The sequence below is a fragment of the Panicum virgatum genome, chromosome 9K, assembly GCF_016808335.1.
Source record: "Panicum virgatum strain AP13 chromosome 9K, P.virgatum_v5, whole genome shotgun sequence".
Taxonomy (NCBI): Eukaryota; Viridiplantae; Streptophyta; class Magnoliopsida; order Poales; family Poaceae; genus Panicum; species Panicum virgatum.
In genome coordinates, this window is record NC_053144.1 from 7,094,642 (window position 1) to 7,107,083 (window position 12,442).

Below are 12,442 nucleotides of genomic sequence, written 5' to 3' on the forward strand. Positions count from 1 at the left end.
TGAAGCTGGGTGGGTGCAAGAGGAGAACTGTGAGATGATCGTTGAGAATGCCTGGAAGCTCACGGTTGACCCTGGGGGGGCAGGGGGAGGTGGAGGATGTTGTTCGGGAGGTAGCAGCAGAGCTGCTTGATTGGAGCGGAAACTTTCTTGGTGATCTGGACAAACAAATAAAACGGGTGAAGCAAGACTTGGAGCGTTGCCGTCGGGGGGACATCGAATGTGATAATGTGGCCCGACTAGAAATATTGAGATATCATTTGGAGAAGCTAGAACACCAGCGGGAGTTGTATTGGAGGCAACGTGCAACTTCACATTGGCTACAAAATGGAGATCGCAACACCCATTTCTTTCATGTATATGTGTGTCGGGTATCATGATTAGGGGCACCCTAATCAAGGGACTAAAATTGCCCTAAAAACACAAACACGTGTTTGGCAACCGGGCCCACGAAGGCCTACAGCCTCCTTCTAATCTGGAAGAAAGAAAAGGACTCAAAGAAGTCCAATACGCGGCCCACGTACGCAGTACGGCCCATCCGCACCCCCCTCGGACCCGCGGGGTGATCTCCGCCTCGCTCGAAGGCTCCCCGCCGAAGCCCTCGACCGCGCCCCGTGCCTCCGCCTCGCTTGAGGGTAGCGAGCCCACCCTCGGGGAGGCGGATCGTCTCCGCCTCGCTCGAGGGCACCCCACGACGGAAAGGACAAACGGCCCTTCCGCTCACCGGCCCGCCGTACGGAGGCATTAATGCCAACCACTCCTCCACAGCGCCCGGGTCAGACGGCGTCAGGCCGCCATTCCCCACAGTGGCTGTGACCGGAGTCTCGTCCGCCAATTCCGGTCACTGCTCCGCCATTCCGGACGCTGTGACGACACTGGGGGAACCTGCGACGCAGTGTAAGACGTGCTCGGCACTGCTTCAGCTACTATACTGCCAACTCCCCATACCTGCTTCGTACTTTCCCTTCCGCGGAGCCCTCAAACGGCATGGGCACGACCCTCAAGAGGCTCCGGCCTCGACCAGAACAAGACCTTGGCCTGTAGGACCTTCAGAACGCCGCCACGCCACGCCTGGAGGACGGTACCCCCCACAGCAATGACCACGCCGCCCGCTGGAGCCGTCAGGACGCCGGCGCGATCTCCGCAAGACCAAGGACGATGCCCAGGACAACTGCCACGCCCGGCGCCATACCCCACAGTGTACTTCTCACAGTGCTCGACCACTGCACCCCCGCGATTCGGGGAGAAGACGACGACTTCCACAATCTCCTGTGCATGTACATCGTCCCTCCTTGTGTCTATAAAAGGAGGAGGCAGGCTTTCCCTTAGGGGGGTCGGCCCATTCGGTAGAACACAACGCTTAGCACTACTCACAGAGTACATACGCTCTTCTGAGCCCCGATATTGGCACTCGCCTCAATCAACTCCTCCTCTAGCAGAGACTTGGGAGCTTCCCTCCCTCTCTCGGCTCGCTTGTACCCCCTACTACATGCATCTCCGGTACAAGACAGTATAGTGCTCTCGCACACCCTTTTGCTAGACGTATGGCCCCACGGCCGGAATCAGAATAAACCCGTGCATTACTGTGTTGCCTCTTGCATCAACATCTGGGACGAGGAACATGCAGCATCATCACTGGTTGGGTCCGGACCGCCGGGTCAGGACACCGACAATGTGTCGGAGAGAAGGAGGAGAAATAGAATTAAGAAGCTGGTGACCGATGATGGAGAGGTGGTGGAGGATGATGAGGGCATCAAGGTGCTCGTGACTAACTTTTATAAATCACTTTTCCTTTCCAGTGCAGGAAGTCGATACGATGAGCTCCTTCAACATGTACCACCTCGGGTGACTGAGGCCATGAATGCTGACCTGCTTGCTGAGTATACGGAGGAGGAGGTGAAATTCGCGCTAGATGGCATGGGCGATCTGAAAGCACCAGGGCCAGATGGCATGCCGACCCTGTTCTATAAGAGGTACTGGAGCACTATTGGGCAAGATGTTGTCAGGGAGGTGACGGCTGTTCTGAAGGGTCACCCAATGGGTGCAAATTGGAATGACACGGTGGTAGTGCTGATCCCAAAAGTACAGAACCCAGAAAAACTGAAGGACCTACGCCCCATTAGCCTTTGTAATGTGATTTATAAGATCGCTTCTAAAGTGCTGGCAAATCGACTGAAGAAAGTACTTCCTGATGTCATCTCATCGAATCAGAGTGCGTTTGTTCCAGGAAGGCTTATAACAGATAATGTTCCTCTTGCTTATGAATTGACTCATTATATGCATAATAAGAAGAGAGGTTCTGACTACTATGTGGCTCTTAAGTTATATATGAGTAAGGCTTATGACCGGGTCGAGTGGTCCATTCTGGAAAAAATGATGCTGAAATTGGGGTTCCATCGCAGCTGGGTGGAGGTGCTTATGAAATTTGTGACAACAGTGAGATATCGAGTTCGGGTGAACGGTGAGCTAACTGATGAGATTATTCTTGAGCGTGGCCTGTGTCAGGGAGATCCTTTGTCTCCCTACCTCTTTTTGATGTGTGTTGAAGGCTTTTCCTGCTTACTGAATTCGGCAGAAGAACGGGGTGAATCAGTTAGTGTTCGTGTGTGTCAGGGAGCGCCTAGTATCAACCATCTACTGTTTGCAGATGATTCGCTACTCTTGAAAATTGAGAATGGGAGTGCAGAACATTTGCAAAATGTTCTTTCATTATACGAAGATTGTTCTGGGCAGACTATCAACAAGGATAAATCATCGATCATGTTCAGTAGAAACACCACAGATGGAGTGAAGGAGGCTTTCATGGCTGAAATGAATATCAATTCAGAAGCAAGAAATGAGAGGTATCTTGGACTACCTGTCTATATGGGTAGATCCAAAGTTCAAACTTTCAATTATCTAAAGGAGAGAGTTTGGAAAAGAATACAGGGCTGGAAGGAAAAGCTCTTGTCAAGGGCAGGAAAGGATGTTCTCATTAAGGCAATTGCACAAGCCATTCCAACATATGCCATGTCCTGCTTTGATCTAAGAAAAACACTTTGTGATTATATAAGCACAATGATCTGCCGGTACTGGTGGTCGCAACAGGAGGAGAACAAAATGCACTGGCTTTCATGGGAGCTTCTATGCAGTCGGAAAAAGAAAGGGGGCCTGGGCTACAGAGACTTACATTTGTTTAACTTGGCCATGCTGGCACGGCAAGGGTGGCGCCTACTTATTGAATCTGATTCCCTGTGTGCACAAGTGCTCCGAGCAAAGTATTATCCAAATGGTGATCCGTTAGGAGCAGAAGAGAAGCCTGGGATCTCATATTCATGGAGAAGTATACTGAGCGGATTCAAAGCGTTGAAGGAGGGGCTAATATGGAGGGTTGGCAATGGAAATTGCATTAACATTTGGAGTGATCCCTGGATCCCAAATGGTGTTACACGTAAACCAAGCACGCCAAGGGGAAGGGTGGTTGTGAATAAAGTTGCTGACTTGATTGATCCTGTGACAGGACAGTGGGACGAGGAGTTAGTCTGTAACATTTTCTGGGCAGAAGATGTGCAACACATCTTGTCTATTCCACTGAAGCAAGGTTGAGGATACTATCGCTTGGCATTTTGATCAGAGGGGCTTATTTTCTGTAAAGTCAGCTTACCACAGGCTGGAAGACAAACGTGAGCAAGAGAAAGTGAGGCAAGTTGGTTCATCAAGCTCAGGAGGAGATGGAGGAAGAGAACAATTGTGGGGACAGTTGTGGAAGATTGAGTGTGTGCCGAAAATAAAGCTGAAGTGCATCTAGGCCGATAGATGTAATGGTAAGTTTCAGTGATTAATGACAACCGTATGCGACTAACGTGTGTTTTGAAGGAAAAATTAATGATTGATTTAGTCCCATATGAAATGTGAAAAGAGACCCCTCAATTCGGAACAAACATGCGTGCCAAGGACTCAATTTCAAAGATTAAGGACCTTTCTAGTCTCAAGTGTCACAAGAAGATGAAGGACACTTGATTTAGATAGGGTTTATAGTTTTTAGTTCTTGACCGTACTATTAAGAGGGGTTCATGAGTTAGTAGCTTGATCAAAATTGAGTTGGCCTTAGAAATCTTGCACACTCGCTCAAAAACAGCTCAAGATAGCCAATAGAAGTTAACACAACACTTGGAAGAAGAAACAATCGAAGTTACATTAAAATCCAAGTCAATTCAGCTGAAAACCAGGAAAAACAGCAGCACCGGTTGAACCGGTGCCCTAGCGTCGGAGCATCCGATGCTTGGCGGAAGGACCGATGCCCTGTCGGTCTATCTCCTCTGGATGAAGGCTGAAATCCAGTATAGCACCGGTTGAACCGATGGTCAGAAAAGTAAGCACCGGTGCAATGAAAGTTCTTTGTTCCAGAGAGCATGTTTTGGTGGACTTCAACTTCTCTTCAGCACCGGTTGAACCGACGCTTCGGAATCAAAGCACCGGTGCATTGAACGTCCTGTGTTCTAGAGAGCTTGTTTGAATTGATCAGTGAACCTCTTCAGCACCGGTTGAACCGATGCCCCTACGGAGCATGCACCGGTGCATTGAAGCAAGCCTGGACACTGTGTCAGAACCCCAACGGCTACAATTTGGACACAGAGAGACCGGTTGAACCGACGCCTCAAAACTGACACCCATCGGTTCTTCCGGTGCTCACGGTTTTTCTGCAGTGGACTTCCAACGGCTACGTAACTCCTTCCACTCTATAACTCCTTCCACTCTATATAAGGGCACCCCATGGCTCATTTCAGTTGCCTTTGACACCCTGAATACTTGAGGCCACCCTTGAGAAGAAGAGAAAGTGCTTTGAGCAAACAAGAGAAGATCTAGCATTTTGTTTGTGCTTCAACCTTGAAGAATCCATCCTTTGCAAGTGTAGCAAGTGTGCTTGAGCTAGGACCAACTGAGTGTAGGTCAAGTGAAGGCTTAGGAGCTTGTTACTCTTGGTGTTTGACGGCACCTAGCCAGTCTTGGTGATCGGGAGGTTCTTGGTGAGCTCTTGGAGTTTGTGGGAGCCCTAAGACGAGAAGTTTGTACACGGTGTGAAGCTCGCCGTTCCGGAGATGGAGAAGGAGCATTCTTAGTGATCACTTGCTTCTTGGTGGAGCAAGGGAGCTATACCCTTGTGTGGGTGCTCCAACGTGGATTAGGGGGGAGCGTCAACTCCTCGATACCACGGGAAAAAATCTGGTTGTCTCGTGTCCTTTACTTTTACTTCAAGCATTTAATTCCTTCTGTTGCTTTTCTTGCTTGTACTTTGACTAGGACAACTTGCTTGTTAGCGTGAGCTCTTACTTAAGGATTTGATCTTGCTAGTGTGCATCCATCTAGGCAAAATGATCATGATAGTGTGTTTACCTACCTAAGGACCCTTTGCTAGCATGCTCTAGTGACTAGGTTTCGAATTTATAGATTGGGCAATACTAGTCTAGGTTAAGGACTAGTTAGAAATTCGAAAAAGTCCCAATTCAACCCCCCCCCCTCTTGGGCCACGATCCTTTCAATTGGTATCAGAGCAAGGGCTCTCTTTGTAGGCTTAAAATCCTAGAGATTGGCCGGGGGAAGTGGTGGTCCACCCAAGCTCGATGGGAGAAACTATGCTTATTAGAAAGCTCGCATGGCGGGTTACCTTGAGGCTATAAATCTCATCGCTTGGGCGGTCACGGAAAAACCTATTGTTGGTCCATGGAATGAGGATCAAGTCAAATATGGTGCTAGAGCTAAGAATGCTTTATTTGATGCTCTTAGTGAGGAGATCTTTGCTCGTGTTCATAGCAAGAAGACCTCTCATGAAATTTGGGAAGCACTTGAAGCTATCTATGTTGGTTCTAAAAAGCTTCGTGAAGAAAAATATCAAGTGCTTAAGGAAAAACTTAATGAATTCAAAATGCTTCCAAATGAGTTGGTTGAACAAATGTTTGCTAGATTAAATGTGCTTATTGAGGATATTAACGCTCTTGAAATTTCTCCCTTGTCTAACAGTGACATCATACGGAAGATTCTACATTGTCTACACAAGCCCAAGTACAACATCGTCACCTCATTGCTCTATGAGAAGGATCTTGAAACGCTTGAAGTGAGTGATGTTGTTGGGAAGATTCGATCTCATGAGATGTTCCTCTTGGGAGAAGTTGATCCACCGCAAGACAAGAGAGATCTTGCACTCAAAGCTAAAAGTGATCACAAGTCCAAGAAAAAGAACAAGTGCAAAGTTCCATCACCAAGCTCAAGCGAAGATGAAGCTAATGAAGATTCAAGTGAAGAAGATGGTGATGTTGAGCTAGCACTTCTCATGAGAAAGACCTCCAAGATGATGTCAAGGTTGAACAAGAGAGGGTACAACTATGACCCTAAGAAAAATAAGTTTCGTACCCGGAAGAGCAAAGACAATGTCAAGAAAGTTTGTTACAATTGTGGCAAATATGGTCATCTCTCATATGATTGTCCGGAGCCTTCAAAGCTCAACAAGAAATAAGAAGATGGTGACAATCAATACAAGACTTCAAAGAAAAATCATGAGAAGAAGGACCACAAGAAGAAAGGGTCTTTCACAAGAAAAGAGAAGGTCAAGGCTTTCCTTGGAGAATGGATCACGGATGGTGAATCCTCAAATGATGACTCAAGTGATGAAGAATCAAATAAAAAGATTGTGGGGATTGCCATGCATAATGATGAAGATGATGGTGATGAGGCACCTCTACCTCCACCACCCATGTGCTTCATGGCAAGAGGTAACTCCAAGGTGAGTGATAATGATGACTCCTCTAGTGATGAAAGTGAACATTGCTTATCTCCTATTGAAGTGCAAAACATCCTAGAAGAGTACCAACAAGTGATCAAGAAGTACAAATCAAAATGTAAAGTTCTTGAAATTGAATATGCCAAGCTTAAGGCCTCAAATAATGAGTTAATTGTTAGGCACAATGAGATAATAGAAACCCATGATACAAGCATTGTTCCTAGCAAACAACTTAAAGAGGAGCATGACAAGCTACTTGTTAAGCATGATGAATTAAATGTTAAATATGAGGAAGTAGTTGTGCTTAACAAGTCACTTACTTCATGCAACAAAAAGCTTAAGCTTGATTATGCTAATTTAAATATGAAGTATCAAGAACTTGACCTTGCCTTTGATGCTTTGGATGAAGAACTAAAAGAAACTCAAACAAAAGTCATCAAAGTCAATATAGCTACTTCTTGTGATGATCTTGTGAAGTTGCCTCACCCTACTACTTGTCATCATGCTTCTCCTTCTTGTTCAAAGACTAACCATGATAGGGAGAAACAACTTGAGGAGGAACTTGAAAGCATGAGCAAATGCATGTTCAATGTGACAAGAGGAGAATACTTGCATAAGGAGATTCTCTTCCACAATGCAAGGCACTATGGGACAAATGGACTTGGATCATTTCCCAACCCTCCAGAAAATTGTCCCAAGTCGCCGGAGCTCATGGCATGCTTCAACAAGGAAGTTGGCTCATATTGTCAACATTGTCAAGTCACCGGGCATCACACAAGGGAGTGTCCAATTCCTACACGTCCATCTCCTACCTTGCCTCCTAATTACAAGTCTCAATTCAATGAAAATCATTTCTTGTTAAGCAAGCTTAAAAGTGGCAAGGTTAAGGCAAAGTTTATTAGCACTCAAATTAAGGGAAAACTACCACGCCAACTATGGGTTCCTAAAGGTTTAGTAACTCATGTCAAAGGACCCAAACTTGCATGGGTTCCCAAACCTCAAAGTGATTCACTTGTGTGTAGGTGAACTACAAAGCCGGTGGCAAGCATTGGGTGCTTGATAGCAGATGTACACAACACATGACCGGCTATGTAAAGATGTTCACCTCACTAGATGAAGATGTGGGCGATTATGAACATGTCACCTTTGGTGACAACTCAAAAAGAAAAGTGGTAGGTTTGGGTAAGGTAGCCATAACCAAGGATCTCTCTATCTCTAATGTGTTGCTTGTTGAGTCGGTTAGTTTTAATTTGTTATCTATTGCTCAACTTTGTGATTTAGGACTAATATGCACCTTTAGTGATAGTGAGGTTGTAGTGACAAGCAAGGAGGACAAGAGCTTAATATTTAAAGGATTTCGATATGGTAACATCTATCTTGTTGACTTCTCATCTAATGATGCAAGCTTGGCGACATGTCTCTTCTCCAAGAACTCCATGGGTTGGCTTTGGCATCGCCGCATTGCTCATATTGGCATGAGTCAACTCAAGAAGGCTTTCAAACGAGGAATGGTGGTTGGTGTTAAAAATGTTACATTTGACAAAAACAAATTGTGTAGTGCTTGTCAAGCCGGGAAGCAATTTGCATCATCACATCCCATGAAGGCTTATTTGTCAACATCAAGAAGCTTGGAGCTACTACACATGGATCTCTTTGGACCAACCACCTACAAAAGTCTTGGCGGTAACATCTATTGTCTTGTAATTGTTGATGATTATTCAAGATACACTTGGACTTTCTTTTTAGAGGACAAGAGCAAGACTATGGGGATCTTCAAGATTTTTGTCAAGCAAGCTCAAAATGAATTTGAGTCAAGTGTTGTGAAGGTCCGGAGTGATAATGGCACGGAGTTTAGAAACACTCAAGTGGAAGAGCTTTGCAACGACTTGGGGATCAAGCATGAGTTTTCATCAACATACACACCCCAACAAAATGGAGTGGTGGAGAGGAGAACAAGACATTGATCACTCTTGCAAGAGCAATGTTGGATGACTATGGCATCTCACAAAGATTTTGGGCGGAAGCCATCAACACCGCATGTCATGCATCCAACCGAGTTTATCTTCACCGCTTCTTGGGAAAGACACCCTATGAGCTTCTCATTGGGAGGAAGCCCAACATCTCCTACTTCCGGGTGTTTGGATGCAAATGCTACATATTCAAGAAAAGGAAGCACCTAGGCAAGTTTGAAAGTAGATGTGATGTTGGTTTTCTTATTGGTTATTCATCAAACTCCAAAGCATATCGAGTATTCAATAGTGCTACAAGCAAAATTGAAGAAACTTGTGATGTGGAGTTTGATGAGACTAATGGCTCCCAAGGGGAAGTTTTCTCTTGTAATGATGTAGGTGATGAACCACTTCGAAAAGTCATGAAGAACATCACTATTGGGCAAGTCAAGCCAAAGGAGGAGGTAGAAGATCTACAAGTCTCATCCACTCAAGTTGAAGCCACTTCCAAGGATGACTCAAAGGATGAAGACAAGTCTACACCATCACATCACCGTGATGAGTCATCCGATGAAGAAGATGATGCCTCACCTCCTTTTCATGATGCCCAAAATGAACAAGTGGTTGAAGAACAACTTCCATTTGATGACACGCACATCACAAGTGAACAAGCCCAAGCTCAAGATCAAGATGATGAATCACTAGAAGAATCAACGTCTCAAGCACAAGAGAGGCTTACAAGAACTTCAAGGAATCATCCCATTGACTTGGTCATGGGTAACCCCTCTAGTGGAGTAAGAACTCGTAGACGTCAATATGCCTCTTTTTGTGAACATTACTCGTTTGTTTCTTGCTTGGAACCCACAAATATAGATGAAGCTCTTGAGGACCCGGATTGGGTGATGGCCATGCAAGAAGAGCTCAACAACTTCACCCGCAATGAAGTTTGGATTCTTGAAGAACGTCCTCAAGACAAGAATATCATTGGTACTAAGTGGGTCTTCCGCAACAAACAAGATGAGCATGGTGTAGTGATTCGCAACAAGGCAAGACTTGTGGCAAAGGGTTTTGCACAAGTTGAAGGGTTGGACTTTGGTGAAACATTTGCCCCCGTTGCAAGACTTGAAGCCATTCGTATCCTTTTAGCGTACGCTTCACATCATAACATGAAACTCTTTCAAATGGATGTGAAGAGTGCATTTTTAAATGGCTTAATTAATGAGTTGGTATTTGTTGAACAACCTCCCGGGTTTGAGGACCCTAGATATCCTAATCATGTTTATAGGTTGCACAAGGCGCTCTACGGGCTCAAGCAAGCGCCAAGGGCTTGGTATGAACGCCTTCGTGACTTCCTTATCAACAAGGGCTTCAAGATCGGGAGGGTGGATACAACTCTATTCACAAAAATCATCAATGAAGAGCTATTTGTATGTCAAATTTATGTTGATGATATCATTTTTTGTTCAACTAACCCCACTCTTTGCAAAGATTTTGGAGAGATAATGGCTAGGGAATTTGAGATGTCCATGATTGGTGAGCTCAATTTCTTCCTTGGGTTTCAAATCAAGCAATTGAAGGAAGGGACATTCATCCATCAAGAAAAGTATACAAAGGATATTCTCAAGAAATTCAAGATGGATGATTGCAAGCCGATCAAGACTCCAATGCCAACTAATGGACATCTTGACTTGGATGAGGGAGGTAAATCGATTGACCAAACTCTCTATCGTTCTATGATTGGGTCACTTCTTTACCTAACCGCATCTAGGCCCGATATCATGTTTAGCGTATGCATGTGTGCCCGCTTTCAAGCTAATCCTAAGGAATCACACATTAGTGCCGTTAAGAGGATCCTTAGATATCTCAAGCATACGCCTAGCATAGGCTTGTGGTACCCCAAAGGCGCTAGTTTTACACTTTTGGGATACTCGGATTCGGACTTTGCCGGATGCCGTGTGGATCGCAAGAGTACATCCGGTGGGTGCCACTTTCTAGGGCGTTCCTTAGTCTCTTGGTCGTCAAAGAAACAAAATTCCGTGGCCTTGTCAACCGCGGAGGCGGAATACATTGCCGCCGGGGCTTGCTGTGCTCAAATCCTCTACATGAAGCAAAGCCTCTTGGACTATGGTGTAGTATTAGATAAGATCCCGCTCCTTTGTGATAACGAGAGTGCCGTTAAAATTGCTAATAACCCGGTTCAACACTCTCGCACCAAGCACATAGATATTCGCCATCACTTTCTAAGAGATCATGTGGCAAGGAATGATATACTACTTTGTGGTGTTCGTTCCGAAGATCAATTGGCGGATATCTTCACCAAATCTCTAGATGAGAGCACCTTTTGTAGGTTGCGAAGTGAGCTTAACGTATTAGTTGCTTCTAATGTCATATAATTGCCTTGTCATATAGATGCATTTCATATGTACATGTGCTAGGGGCTTGTCTAACCTTGTCAAGATAGTGATGAACTTGGGTCTTGCATGAGCCGGTGGTCTTGGTTTCGCTCATGGCATGAAGAATGGTTCATCATGAAGAAGCTTGACGAGGGTTCAAACTTGACAAGATAGATTTAAATTTTTGCAATGTATGTGCTTGTCATATAGAATGCATCCATATTTAATCTCTCGCTTTGCATTGGCATTGCATCACGTTTGTAGCATCACAAGGGAGCAAATCACACTTCGAGAAAGATATTCATGCTAAATATGATATATCATCTCTACAAGCGTGATAAGATCAATGTTGTGCTTTCATGCCTATTGAGTCACGTCCTATCGAACTTAAAGTTTTTATCTCTAAGTTCATAGGCAAAGTGGCTCATACATTTGGTTTTTGTGTTTAAACCTCGCTTGGTTCTTAATTTGTCTATGTTTATATAAAAGCTTGCGAGCACTTAGTATGAGTGTTTAAGGGGTGAGGTTGTCTCTCAAAAATGATCCAAATTGAGTGTTTATGGCTTTGTTTTTTTGGAAATTTGGATCAGAAGTAGAGTTAGTAGTTCAGCAGAAATTTACCTTAACCACCGGTTAAACCGACGCCCTGTGTTTATCCATCATCGGTTCAACCGGTGCTTAAAGTCTTCGTGGCTCGGTTTCTGCATTGCCTCTAGAACGACCTCCTATTTTAACACCGATGGCCACCGATGCTTCCGATGCATGGCGGATGAACCGACGCTTCAGCATCGGTTCAACCGGTGCTACTGCGTGGAGTAAATGGCCCTTGCATAGCCTCTGGACCTTACTCCTGCCGATGCACTGACGCCCGTCGGATGTTCCGGTGCCTCAGTGGCGGATCTTCCGGTGACCCTGTTGACCACGTTTCATTTTTGTTCAGATCCGGTCAACGTTGCTCCGATGGTTACACCGGCGCTATTTTCTCTGAACCATCGGACCTTCCGGTGCCTAGGGTTGGCAGGCCCGCCCGTTTTGTTTTCACTTAACCCTTCCGCGGGCCCACGCGTCAGTTTCCCACAACAGTTTTCTTCCTCCTCGCGAAACCGCCGCCGCCCCTGCACCCGCGCCCGTACGCCGCTCCGCCGCCGCCCCTCCGCTGCCGCACGCGCGCCGCTCCTGCTCCTCTTCGCCGTCGCGCCTCGCGCCACGCCAGCGCAGCGCACGCACCGCGCCTGCGCCTACGCCAGCGCCGCCCTGCGCTGCCCTGCTCCGCGCGCCGCCGCCATTCCAATCCAGCGCCGCCGCAGCACCTTCCCCTCCTTCGCACGCGCGCTCCTCTACTTCTCTAT